At 52.1% G+C, this 13155-nt stretch overlaps 1 long non-coding RNA gene across 1 annotated transcript in view; it reads left to right on the forward strand.

Annotated features, from left to right (window-relative positions):
* LOC122211184 overlaps positions 1 to 13155 on the forward strand; it is a 273720-nt gene that overhangs the window by 144430 nt on the left and 116135 nt on the right. Inside the window, exon 3 of the long non-coding RNA XR_006198546.1 lies at positions 2290 to 2421. This is a non-coding gene — a long non-coding RNA (uncharacterized LOC122211184). The remainder of the gene's footprint in view (positions 1 to 2289; positions 2422 to 13155) is intronic.

A 13155-nucleotide genomic window follows, 5' to 3' on the forward strand; every position in this document is an offset into this window, starting at 1 on the left:
TTGCTCTGTGCGTGTGGTTTAAAACGGTAATTAAAAACATTCATCAATTTGGTTGCCTTGGAAAGAGGTTCTTGTTCCGCAGGAGCTGATGCGTATTACCGCCGCTGTTCTCTCCAGGAGGAAGCAGTGAGCTTGCAAAGCGGTGATTCGGCTGCGGAGTCACGACTGGGTGTCGGGCAGCCTCCGTAGCCCCTCCGACCGTTAGTTTCCAGGTCTGTAAGATGGAGATGGGGCTCATGCTGTGCCCTGCCGTCCTGGGGTCATGGTGAGTGCTCGGGGTGGTCCTGTGGGGATATGCCTCGGCAAGGTGCCCTGTACCGATGGTGCTTGTAAATGACGCCGTTAGCTTGATCCAGTACGGTTCTCTCCTGCCTTCCTGTCCGTAGAGCACCTCTCGTGCGTACCGCCGTTTACTGCTGGAGGCACAGCCGGAGGATGGCTGAGTGTTAACCCACTGCACGGATTCCCAGGGCTTCGCTTGTTCCCTTGGCCCCAAGGACCGAGCCCCTACACCAAGTCATCGTGCTGAGACAGGAGGAGGGGAGGCCTTTTCCTCGTTACTGGGAGGAGACTACGAAGTTAAGACCCGAGCATTTGCTTAAATGGCGTTCATAATAGTGGACATTTCTGAGTATTCACAACAGGTCTGGCCCCATGCTAAGCTCTGCAGAGGCTCTCACTTGACACTAACAAACCTTTAAGGGGCACCTGGGTGGCCCAGTCGGTGAAGCGTCCAACTTCAGCTCAGGTCGTGATTTCACACTCCGTGAGTTCGAGCCCCGCGTCGGGCTCTGTGCTGACAGCTCAGAGCCTGCAGCCTGCTTCCTCTCCCTCTCTGTTCCTCCCCTGCTTGCATTCGGTGTCTCTCTGTCTCTCAAAAATGAATAAACGTTAAGATGAGAAACTGAGGCTCAGAGGGTAACTTGCTCCAGCCCCTAAGAAGGCTCTGGTAGACCTGGGATGCCAATCCAGGTGGTCTAACAACCAGGGAGCTGGGCTCTTGCCCTCTCCAGGGAATAAGGTGAATGCATTTTGACAGTAAGGCACAAAAGTGCCTTAAAAATAGGGAGGCGCCAGTAGCTGGAGCGTAGATGTGCCCAGGAGGGCTTCCTTATGAGTGGGTTGCCAGTCAAGGGACTTCCCTGAGTGCTGGGGGTTGAGCCCCTTTTGGTGGGTGCTGGGTGCTGGGGCTGGACGGACGGGCAAGCCCAGCACCTGGTGGGAGGAGACAGGCACTCCTGGGCTTGCAGAACTGCTGTGGGTCTGTCTGCGATACTAACACGTCCAGGGGAGGAGTGTGACAACCAGGGGGCCTCAGAGAAGCAACCTGTGACCAAATTTTTCCTGGAGGAGAGAGAAGGAGTGGACAGTGGGGAATCCAAGCCACCTGGCCTCTGCTGTGGCTGTGGGGTGAGCGTGTTTCTCCAGCTGTTCCCCCACTTGAGGGTAAATGCACAATTTGTCAGTCTTATTCTGAGCCTGTGTTCACTAGCTCCATCTTCTTGGTGATTTGGCGGCCAGGGTGCCGGGGGTCTTTGGGGTACAAGAGGGAGGTCTGGAACGGGGAGAATCACTCCGTTGTAAATGTGATTTGGCTCTGCTTCAGGTGCCTTAGGAGGGCCCTCCAGAGCTGGTAAGACCAGCAGCGGCCCCCTCGCCCCTTTCCCCCAGCCCTTTGGGCCGATTATCAGTTAGGATAAGAATCCCTGGTGAAGCTACATTTTTTGTTCCCTGAGTAATGCATGATGTCTACCGATCACATGTTACCAGATGACAGTGTTGAGCTCAGATAAAGCTTACATCGAAGTTAATCTGACACAGCTTCCAGGGTTCATATTACCCCCATCATCTGTGCAATGGGCTGGGCATCCGGGGACAGGACATTCTCAGAATGGAGTTACTGGGTGTGTTTCTCATTTCCCTCTACCCAGACTTCCTGGACTCAGGTGAATGGAAAAGCTTTAGCGGGGGAGGAAAACGTGATCGATCAGCCAGGGCTTTGGAGTCAGGAAGACCTGACTTTCAGTTCTGGCCTGGCCTCTTAGGTGACTTCTGAAATATGGAGCCATCGAAACTGGTCTTATAGGATTAAATGGCTTAATGCAGTGGAATGTCTAACACGGTGCTTGGCACATAGTGGTTGCTCAGTAAATGTCTGCTCTTCTGAAGTTTCTCATTTAGCATGTATTAATATGCACTTGGTAGTTTTTCACAGGATTGAAACATCTCATCCATTTTGTATAAGCATTAATACTAATAATTCTCGGTCCTTTTCTTGCACGTTTACAGAATCCTGTCCTACCTGAGATTTTGGTGCCTTCAATCTGAAAAAAATACGCATCCCTCTGGTACTCTAGAGGAACTTGAGAACAGTCCTTCCCTGAACTAAAGCCAGACCATTGTGGGATTTGGAGACTAAAGGTAAGAGATTTCTTCTCTTGAGCTTTATGGAGCAAAAAAAAAAAAAAAAAGGCCTCGGGAATCGGTGATCTCCTGCAACACAAGTTGGGGTGTGGTTCTTGACTTCTTGGCCTCGCTTCCTGTGCTGGTTTGAGAAGCTGGCTTCCCGTAATCTCACCTTGACACACGGGACCTGGTTCTCGGTGTTCAGGGGCCTCAGTGCTGTGCTTTCGGAGCTCTCCCTCTGGCCCTGGCTGAGGACGGAGCCCACCACCTCCTAGGGGGGCTACCCCAAGCCTTTCCTCCTGGCAGAAGGTGACGGGTGCTCTGGCTGTCCTGCTGAGACGTGCGGGGACGGCACCGGAGGAGCGTGAGGAAGTGCGTGGGGAGCAAAGCTCCTTTTGGGGCTGCCTGCTTCCCGCCTCCGTACATTGAATGCTCGGTCACACCAAGCCAGAGGCTGCCTCGGGGGAAGGAAGAGCTGAAAGCCTGGGATTCGGGCAGACCCCAGTTTTCCTGATTTTGCCACTTGCCTCGTCTCGGGTGAATCTCTCAGCTGCTCCCAGCCTCGGTTTCCTCATTTGTAAGATAGGGATCGTATTAGCTCTTGCCTCAAGAGGATGTCGTGGGTATTGAATGAGATAGTGGAGATAGTTCAGCCGGCTGCCTGGCATGGAGGAGGAAATGCTCCAAAACAGGAGGGTGTTTTTTTTTTTTTTCTTTTAAGTTTATTTATTTATTTTGAGAGAGAGAGAGAGAGAGAAAGAGAGCAAGCACATACGCAGGGGAGGCGCAGAGAGAGAGAATCCCAAGCAGGCTCCACACAGCGCAGAGCCCAGTGTGGGGCTTGAACTCACAAACTGTGAGATCATGAACTGAGCAGAAACCAAGAGTCACATGCTTAATGGACTGAGCCCCCCAGGAGCGCTAGGGTTTTGTTTTTTTAATTCATTAACTATACTGTGTACGGTTCCTTCCAGGCAGCAGGCTATTTTGAAGTCCGTGGTCTGCTCTTGTCTCTGCCTTTCACCTACCGCCAGGTCTGTCTGGGCAATGGCTTGTGCATGCTACACAGACAACCCCTTACCCGTGCAGAGTTGATTACTTCCTCTTCCAGACTGTCGCCGGCGCTCTAGGGCGTGCTTCCCTCATACCACGTCATTCTCTCCCCCACCCGAGCCTGTGCCCCCAGTCACTGGTGAGAGAAAAAGACCATCTTACCCATCCCGACACCCCCCCTGACACTCTTGTGGATGTTGAAAGGACAAAAGGAATGAATAATTGAAAAGGAGGAAGCAGAGAGTAAGAGAAAGAGAGAGAGAACCAAAAGAAGAAAGTTTCTAAAGACTGACAACAAAGAAAGAGGTCAGTTGAAATAAAAACAAAACAAAAAAACCCGCAAGATGTTGAAAAGAATAAGTCACATAGAAAAAAGGAAACCTGATCCAAGTGGGGGCTTGTGAGAAGACAGGTAGGAAGTCAGGCTGACAGGATAGCAGGGGATGGTGTTCATATGCTCCTGGTGTCTTTTCTCTTGTGTCTTAACTGTGTCCCGGGTGCATTTGTATCTCTGATCTCCTGTGTCCCCGGCAGTCCCGTGACATACATGACGGTGAGCGGGAGACCCTGCTCTTCACCCAGTGTGGGGGGACCGACACACATCTGGGTTCTCCAGACTCCCCACGGGCATGGAGGGCACAGAGGGGCTCTTGTCCACTGGGGAGGCTTTGCAGAGAGGGTGCTGCAGCCTGAGGCTCTTGGAAGGCGCATGTCAGTAGGAGCCGAGCTGCTTTGCGGTTGGGAAGCGCCCGCATCCTGTGCTCAGCACCCCAGTGCCCTCCTATCCCGCATTTCCACGTCAGGATCCGATTTCCCACTTTGGGGACGGAACTCGTCTGCACCGAGTGCAGCTGACAGGCCTCCTGTGGAAGCTGCCGTGTGCTCCTTGGTCCTTGTGCATTCAGCCAGTCCTTGCGTTTTGCTTCCGGAGCCTCCGCTCCTGATCCGGGCGGCCGACTTTGGAAGCAGGACTAGTGCAGGTGCCTCTTCTGCGGTCACTGTTTTTCCCGTGGCACCTGGAATTAGGGCTGGTGTTCCAGCTGTTCCAGCTGTTCCATTCGAGGGACAGGGGATGACGGGTCTCCAGTCGCTGGGTAGGGGGAGCTGGGAGACGCATTGAGCCGTCTCTTATGGCCGTAGCCACGGCAGAAGTGAGCAGCGTCGCCTGCATTCTGTGGACAGAGGAGAGGCTGGACCGATCTGTCTGGGATGATGGGAAAGGAATTTCCCCAGAACTCAGCTGTTGGGAGCACGTGGAGGGAGCAGGAGGCCGTGCTGGGGCTCGGAGGTGCACCGTCCTGAACGGGTCCGGGCAGGGCTGCTCTGTGCCAGGGGCTCTGAGAAAGGCGTCAGCACCGTGCTTGTGCATGTGGTTCTGCCCATCCTGAAGGCACTGCTGTTCCACTGGGGGCCCGCCCACCTGCACCCCTGCCTTCCGTGAGCCTGCCGTGGAACAGAGATCCCACAGTATACCTGCATTCTCGCTGCTCCCCCCCGCCACGCCCCCTGTGACCATGGACAGGTCCTTTCCGTTCTCCAAGTTCTCGTTTCTCAGCTGCAGAATGGACCAGCCCCACCTCGGGTTGGTCTTGAGGATCCCAAAGCTGGCCTGAGAAAATGCTCAGCAAAAAAGGGAGCCCTTATTACTGGCTTCTCCTCCACTTCCTTCCTCACCTGTCTGCTTCTGACAGGTTATCCTCTCATCCCGGCCCTTCCTTGGACATGCACACAGGCTTGACTTCTTCCCTCTGACCCTCACCTTGCTCTTCTGGACTCCTCCCCTGGCACCAGCGCCCCCTGGGAGCACCTCCCGGCTCCTGCCTGATTGGTATTCTCAAGCTGCCCCCTGACCCTGACTTTTGGGGAGAGGGCATCTGAGAGCTCGTGCCTGCGTGCCTGCCTGCCTGCCTGCCTCACCGTGGGCACGAGCCCACCCTGGTCTTCTCTAGCCACAGGCTGCTTCCTGTGTTCACTGCCTGCAGCGCCGCAGGAACTCTTGGCCCACTTGGGACTCTGGGCTTGAAACAGAAACGTTTTTTCAGAACACCTCTGCTATTAGCCCATTTTACTATTACTCTGTTTCTTGTGGTTTCATATTGAGGTTTTTGGCTCATTGCATTTGACCTGGAGTTTATTTTTAGTAGTGAAGACAGAGTTCAGTTAATGTCAAAATGTGAGGGCAAATGCAGAAGAGGGATTCGTAAGTCTAGGGGAAAATGCACCTAATTTTGTTTTTTTTCTGATAATATCTGCCACACCAGCAGACGCTGAGCTTCCCCAGTGATGCTACCGTGGGCTTAGGCCGAGGCAGTGCCTGGTGTCCGGGCTATCCCCTGAACACGAAAGTGCTTCTGGGACTCTCTCGGTCCCACCAGTCCAGCAGCTGGCCACACAGATGGACAACCACTACAGTTATCGTTATGCGCGATAATTATTGTGATTATTATTAAAGGCCAGGCTTTGTAACTTCGGCTCTTATTATCTCCCCCGTGGGCTTCATTGTCTCCAGAAGCAGCATACAACTTTCTTGAATATCATCTCTTTCCCCTGCACTGGAAATATTTTCTGAGGAGGCTACGGGTCTTGCCCTCTGTGTCTAGTCCCAGCTTTTGGCATCGGGACAGGAGTGCAGGACGTGCATGGGCAGTGTTTTCTCGGGCTGACTGAATTTGAGGTGCTTGGAGTTTGGGCCAGAGAGTCGGAAACAACGTAAAAAGTACTCCTCTTTCTTTCTTTTGTTTTTGCTTTTTTTTTTTTAGATTTGAGCATCTTTTTAAAAATATTTTTTTAATTATTTTTAAAAATTTAAATCCAAGTTAGTTAACATGTAATATAATATAATAATGTTTGCAGGAATAGAATTTCGTGATTCATCAGTTACGTATAACACCCAGTGCTCATCCCAACAAGTGCCCTCCTTCGGGCCCCTTGCCCATTTAGCCCTTCCCTCCACCCAACACCCTGCCAGCAACCCTCAGTTTGTTCTCTGTATTTAAGAGTCTCTTACAGTTTGTCCCCCTCCCTGCTTTTATGTTATCTTTGCTTCCCTTCCCTTATGTTCATCTGTCTTGTATCTTAAATTCCACATACGAGTGAAGTCATATGATACTTGTCTTTCTCCGACTTTTTTCACTTAGCATAATACCCTCCAGTTCCACCCACATTGTTGCAAACGGCAGGATTTCATTCTTTCGATGGCTGGAAAGTACTCCTCTTTCGAGGGCCCCCCGGTCTGCTTTGGGAAACATGATAAGCACTGCCATGCGCTTACGGACTTTCAGTTTGTAAAGTTCTCCCTCGTCTTTTCGTCCACGACTATTTACTCAGAACCTGCAGCATCCCAGTGCGCAGGGTGCTCAAGTGTAAAGGAGGGAAGAGCCACCTTTATTTCTTGCCCTGAAAGAAATCTGGAAACGGAGACTGGCCGTCTGGATCCCCTGGTCGTGGACCGCTTACCGGTGCCACCCCAAATCCGTATGTTGAAACCCTAATCCCGAATGCAATGGCCTCAGGAGGTGGGGCCTCTGAGAGGTGATGAGGTCATGAGGGTGGAGCCCTCACAATGCGATTAGTGTTCTTATAAAAGGACCAGAGAGAGAGAGAGAGAGAGAGAGAGAGAGAGAGAGAGAGGGGGACAGGCTTCTCTCCACTCTCTGCAGTGTTAAGGCCACAAACCGGAAGACTGTCTTTTGCACACCAGGACCTGAAATCTGCCAGCACGTCTTGGATGTCCAGCCGCCAGGACCGGGAGAGATGAATGTCTGTCATCTAAGCCACCTGCTCTGAGTGGCATCCTGTGAGAGCAGGCTGAGCAGAGACCGGGACGCCGTATTTCACAGATGAGTGGACTGCAGACTCAGAGAGGTGGTGTTGGTGAGGCCTCCCTGCTGCCTGCTGCATCTCAAGTTCGAACGTGCATCTTCCGAATCCGAATCTGACCTGCAGCCTGTCTGGACTGTCTCTTTGCGGCCCCTCACCTCCGCATCTGTGTGTCCGTGTGCCCCTCTCCCGTGATTTTTCTCTGCCGTCTTCCTTTCCCCATCTCCCAGATTTTTCTTCTGAAGATGAGGGTCTTTCTCTCCCCAGTGCCTCTTGGGGGAAAGGGATGAGGGGATCACGGGGCTGCTCTGTGGCTGCTGCCCGGGTGGAGGTCTCCCTCTCCGAGTCCCCCTCCCCAGCACCTGCTGTGGTGGCCCTGGCAGGATACAGCCACTCCTCCCCGTCCTCCTACCCCGGTCCGCATCCCCACCGTGAGCCGGGTGGTGCCCCAGCTCTGCGGAGACAACAGTGGATAAACACACTGGGGGAGATAGCATTCAAACAACTGTATTTGTGTAGTGTTATGGACTAAATGTCTGTACGCTCTCTACCCTACCCCCAGTGTGGCTGTTTTTGAGCACAGGGAGTACGGAAGCTTACTCGAGGGTGAGGCCCTGGTCTGATAGGCTTAGTGTCTTTCTAAGAAGAGAGGTGGCAGAGCTCGTGGGAGAGCCGCACCTCGTGTCTCGTGAGGACGTAGCAAGAAGGTGGCTGTCTGTCCGCGGAGAAGAGAGCTCTCACCAGAGACCGAAGGGGCCAGAACCTTGGCCTCAGACTTCTTGCCTCCAGAGCTGCGAGAAAATAAATGTCTGCTGTGCAAGCCACGTGGCCTCTGGAGTTTAGTTACGCAGCCCGAGCAGTCTAAGATGCATGGTGGACGCACGTCTTGGGCCACAGGCCACAGGCTGTACGGAGGTTTGATTGCCTTGGCCCCAAAGCTCCTCTTTACGTGTCGGGTCCTGGCCGACAATTTTGAACCTTCACAGTCCCATCTTTAAAGTAAGGTGTCCGGTTGGTGTGCCTGGGTGGCTCAGTCCGTTAAGCGTGCGACTTCGGCTCAGGTCATGATCTCATGGTTCATGAGTTCGAGCCCCGCGTCGGGCTCTGTGCTGACAGCTTGGAGCCTGGAGCCCGCTTGGGATTCCGTGTCTCCCTCTCCCTCCGCCCCTCCCCTGCTCGTGCTCTGTCTCTGTCTCTCTCTCTCTCAAAAATAAGTAAACATAAAAAAATATTTAAATGAGGTGCCCAGTGGAGTGACCATAAGAGCTATTCTCTGTTCTGTCTGTCCTGGCACAGGTTTCCCTAAGCCCCGCCCCGCTGACAGTTCTCACTTTGTGTCTTTCTTGCTCGCACAAGATCCGCTCTTTACCGAACACTCCCGTGGTCATGGCATCGGGCGCCTGGGAGTCGAGGCAGCCCTGGAGTCCCGGTCTTGCTCTTTGTGACCCACGGGGCTGCCTCGCGTCTCAGATCCACTCCCCGTGTCGCAGGAGCTACTCACGTCAGTCGCGTGTGCCTTCTCGCAGCCCGCCCGTCTGCTTCCTCCCGACGTGGCTGAGCACTGGGGGTCCTACTAGTTGCGATTAGGCACCGCTAACAGGGTGCTGCCTTCAGGGGAGTAGTAGTGGTGTTGGGTGGGGCACGAACACCAATAATACAGTAGTAACGCACATGTATTATTCATAGCGTTCCCAACACTTTCCATGTATTATCTCATTTTTCAGAACATGTGAGGGGGTGGAGGTTCAGTAACACACCCTGGACGGCAAATGAAGGCATCTTCCCATGGAATGTGTGCGACGCACAGATTAGTACTATGTGCTTTTGCATCATTTCAAGCCCTTTTTATTTTCTAACTTGAGGCTGATATCCAGGAGCTTTTACTAACGAGAGAACCGTTAGCTGAATCGAAGTAAGAGCTCCACCTCCTGGGTCGGTCCATCCCAGTGGGTCTCTCGGTGCCTCTTACCCCGGACGGCCCCTGTTCCCTCCCGGATGCTTCCCAGCTTGGGCACCAGATTCTCTCCAGTGAGAAACCCTTCCTGCCCTGTTCCTCTGGGATCCGGGTTTGTCCGGGGGACTGGCTCCGGTGGGTTTTCTCCTCGGTTTGTAATGAAATAAGTGACAGAGCCCCACATGGCACACAGCTGTCTTGTGGCCTGGCTCCTCTGAGATGCGGGTGGTTCCAGAAGCCCTGTGCTGCTGCATTCTGGGCCCCTGTTGTCACTGAGTAATGACCAGCCTACTGGGAATTCTCATTCTTCTGGTCCAGCCGTTTTTCCTCCAGTTGTGTCACTCTTGCAGAATCGGTTGTAGCAGGTGCCTTTGGGAAGAAAACACCCATCCATGGGATAGATGCAAGCTGGCCTGCGGGGTTCCTTTTATCCTCCTGCAAAGATGAAACCTTTATTAAAGTAGAGAATTGATCTGCTCTAGCTTCAGACAGCGTTCAGCCTCAAGGACTCATATGGCCATTTTTCTGCTGTTGCGGAGCTGAGGCACCCTGGCTTCAAGCCTGTGGGAAATGAGATGCATTAAGGAGAAGTTTCATACAAATAAAAATACGAAGGGGTCCCTGGGTGGCTCAGTCAGTTGAACGGCCAACTTCGGCTCAGGTCATGATCTCACGGTCCTTGAGTTCGAGCCCCATGTCAGGCTCTGTGCTGACAGCTCGGAGCCTGGAGCCTGCTTTGGATTCTGTGTTCCGCCCCTCTCTCTGTCCCTCCCCAACCCGCTCTCTCAAAAATGAATAAATGTTAAAAAAAAAAAAGTAAAAAAAGTAATAATAAGAGGAAAAAAGATAATTTAAGCACCATCCTCTCTGATCTTGCTTCTTCCCTGGTGGACTGGGGGGCAATTGAGACCGTAACTGGCCATGTGGGGGAGGGGTATGGGAAGGGTCCCGGGAAGGACACGCGAGCCCTGGTCTCTGCTTCACCACTGGGAAGAAGGCTCTTGGATGCTTCTGAGCCTCAGTTTCCTCCTCTGCAGAGTGAGCTGTTCTGAGGACCAAATGACATTGTTGCCTGGCTCCTCAAAGACACCTGAGATGCTCCGCCCCCGGCCACTGAGCTGAAGGGTTCGTTGGCCATTCGCTACGGGCCTTCGGAACCCGATGGTCTCCAGCGATAAGTGAAAGCAGCGACTGGCTGGCTGCCAGAGTTCCTCCCAGGTCACACAGGCCACGTTCACACCAGTTCCCTTCCAGGCCGATAACGTTTTCCAGAGTTGAATGGGAACACTGTAAGACGGTCATCACAGGAGCAGAATGCAGGGAAATATTCCGCATGTCATAATTTGTTACCTATACCCCCTGTGCGTCCACTCCCCCGTGCCTATCCTTCACACACATTTTTTTAACAGACTTTATTTTTAGAACAGTTGTACGTTTTACCAGAAAATTGTGACAGCCTTTCTGAATGGTCTCATAATACCCCACAGTCAGTTTTCCCTGGTAGGAACCTTTTACGTTACTGTGGCACATTTGTTACGATTAATGACCAATATCGATGCATTATAGTTAACTATCATTTATACTTTTTAGATTGCCTCCGTTTTTACCTGATGCCCTTTTACTTCTAAGGATTCCATCCAGTATACTATACTACATCTAGTTGCTATGTTTCTTTAGGTTCCTCTTGGCTGTGACAGTTTCTCAGACTTCCCTTATTTTTGATGACCTTGACAGTTTTGAAGCGTACTGGCCAGGTACTTTGTAGATTGTCCCTCAGCTAGGATTCATTCGCCTGATGTTTTTCTCAGCAGTAGACTGGGATAATGGCTTTGGGAAGGAAGACCCCGGGGGCAGAGTGCTGTTTTCATCACATCATTTCAAGGCTGTATGCTACCACCTGAGTAATCACTGTCGATGTTAACCTTGACCACCATTTGTCAGATTTCTCCATTGTAAAATACTCTCCCTCTCCCACCGTCCCCCCCACCCCCACGCAGACAGATGTCACTATATATAGCCCACACTTAGGGAGTGGGAGACTGTGCTACCTCTTGGTGGTGATCTCAGCAACTGCTTGGAATCCTTCTCCGTAGGAGATCTGTCTCCCAGCCCCCACGTCTATGTCTGTGTCTGTGTGTGTGTATGTGTCTACATACATCAGTGTGGCGTCACAGATGTGTATTATATTTATTGTATACTTTGGATCATACTGCAGTAGGACTTCATTCATTGCGTTGCTCGTGTTTTTCCAGCCTTGGCCCCTGGGAGCCCTTCCGGTTGGCTGCCATGACCTTTTGACATACCCCCTCCACATTAGTTTCACACACCTCCCCTTATCGTGGCAGTTTTTGTTTGTTTGCTTGTTTTTGAGCATTTCCTTACTTTCTGGCCCTACTTCTGTATTTCCTGCCCCAGACGTAGCATCAGCCATTTCCCCGAGGAAATTTCCCCTGGTTTCTTTTGTCAGAGAATGAGATTAGAAACCAAGGCGCGGGTACTAGATGTGCTCATTGCTACCGGGGTGTCACTGCTCCTAGGCCTTCTCAGGGATAGCGATGAAATACATGTGTGTAGGGGCACCTGGGTGGTTCAGTCCATTAAGTGTCCCACTCTTGATTTCGGCTCAGGTCCTGATCTCATGGTTCGTGAGTTGAAACCCCACGTCGAGCTCTGTGCTGATGGCATTGAACCGGGTTTGGATTTTCTCTCTCCCTCTCTCTCCCTCTCCCTCCCTCTCCCTCCCTCTCCCTCTCTCTCCCTCTCTCTCCCTCTCTCCCTCCCTCTCTCCCTCCCTCCCTCCCTCCTTCCCTCCTTCCCTCCTTCCCTCTCTCTCTCTGCCCCTCCTCTGCTCATGCTCTCTCTCTCAAAATAAAGAAATAAAACTAGAAAAAAAAAATGTGTGTGTGTGTGTGTGTGTGTGTGTACTAACTCACATATACCCACATGTGCATAAATATTTGCATGGGTATCCTTATGGATCTATATGAAGCTAACTGAATTCATACTGATGTCCCAGCTCTAACTCATGCACTGTTGAACAGACTTATTTTTTTTCAGCCACATTGGTTGGCAGGGGTGGCGATGAATGGCGAGGTCCAAAAGTCCACGTGGGCAGAAAGCCGTGGCTGAGAACACTGGATTTTTCCCTGTGAGCAGTGTGGTCTCATGAGCAGAAGTGAAGGTGAGCCAGACACAGTGGGACAGAGGCTCAGAAATGTGTACTGCCTAGAATGCTTGTAGACCAGGAAGCTATCACAGGCACACTGGCCTTTGCATAGCTCTTTCTGGGCCTGTGTGCCTTTCCTAGTCTCTTGGCCTTCTTGTCCTGCAGGAAGCTTTTTTCCATGTCACCCCTACTGCTTGGCCTCTCTTTCCACACTCCTAAGCCCCCTGGCTTACCGCATTAGAATGTGCCCCCTCCCTCTCTCCCTCCCTTCCTTCCTTCCTTCCTTCCTTCCTTCCTTCCTTCCTTCCTTTCTTCCTTCCTTCCTTCCTTCCTTCCTGTCTCTCCCTGCCTTCCTCTCTCTTTCTCCCTCCCTCCCTCCCTCCCTTTCTTCTTTTTTCCTTCCTCCCTCCCTCCCTCCTTTTCCCTCTTCCTTTCCTTTCCTTTCCTTTCCTTTCCTTTCCTTTCCTTTCCTTTCCTTTCCCTTCCCTTCCCTTCCCTTCCCTTCCCTTCCCTTCCCTTCCCTTCCCTTCCCTTCCCTTCATCTCCCCTCCCCTCCCCTTTCCCTCCCCTCCCCTCCCTTCCCCTTCCCTTCCCTTTTTTCTTTCCTTTCCTCCTTCCTTCCCTCCTTCCTTTCTTCCTTTCTTTTCCACATCTTCCAAGTAGACCAAACCTTTGAGGGAAGCCCTGTGTCATCTCAGTTGTGACTCACACAGCCCCCGAAGTGAAGGAGAGGCTTCATCCATTCAGCTCCTGAGTT

Source organism: Panthera leo, chromosome F2, assembly GCF_018350215.1.
Source record: "Panthera leo isolate Ple1 chromosome F2, P.leo_Ple1_pat1.1, whole genome shotgun sequence".
In the NCBI taxonomy this organism is placed as follows: Eukaryota; Metazoa; Chordata; class Mammalia; order Carnivora; family Felidae; genus Panthera; species Panthera leo.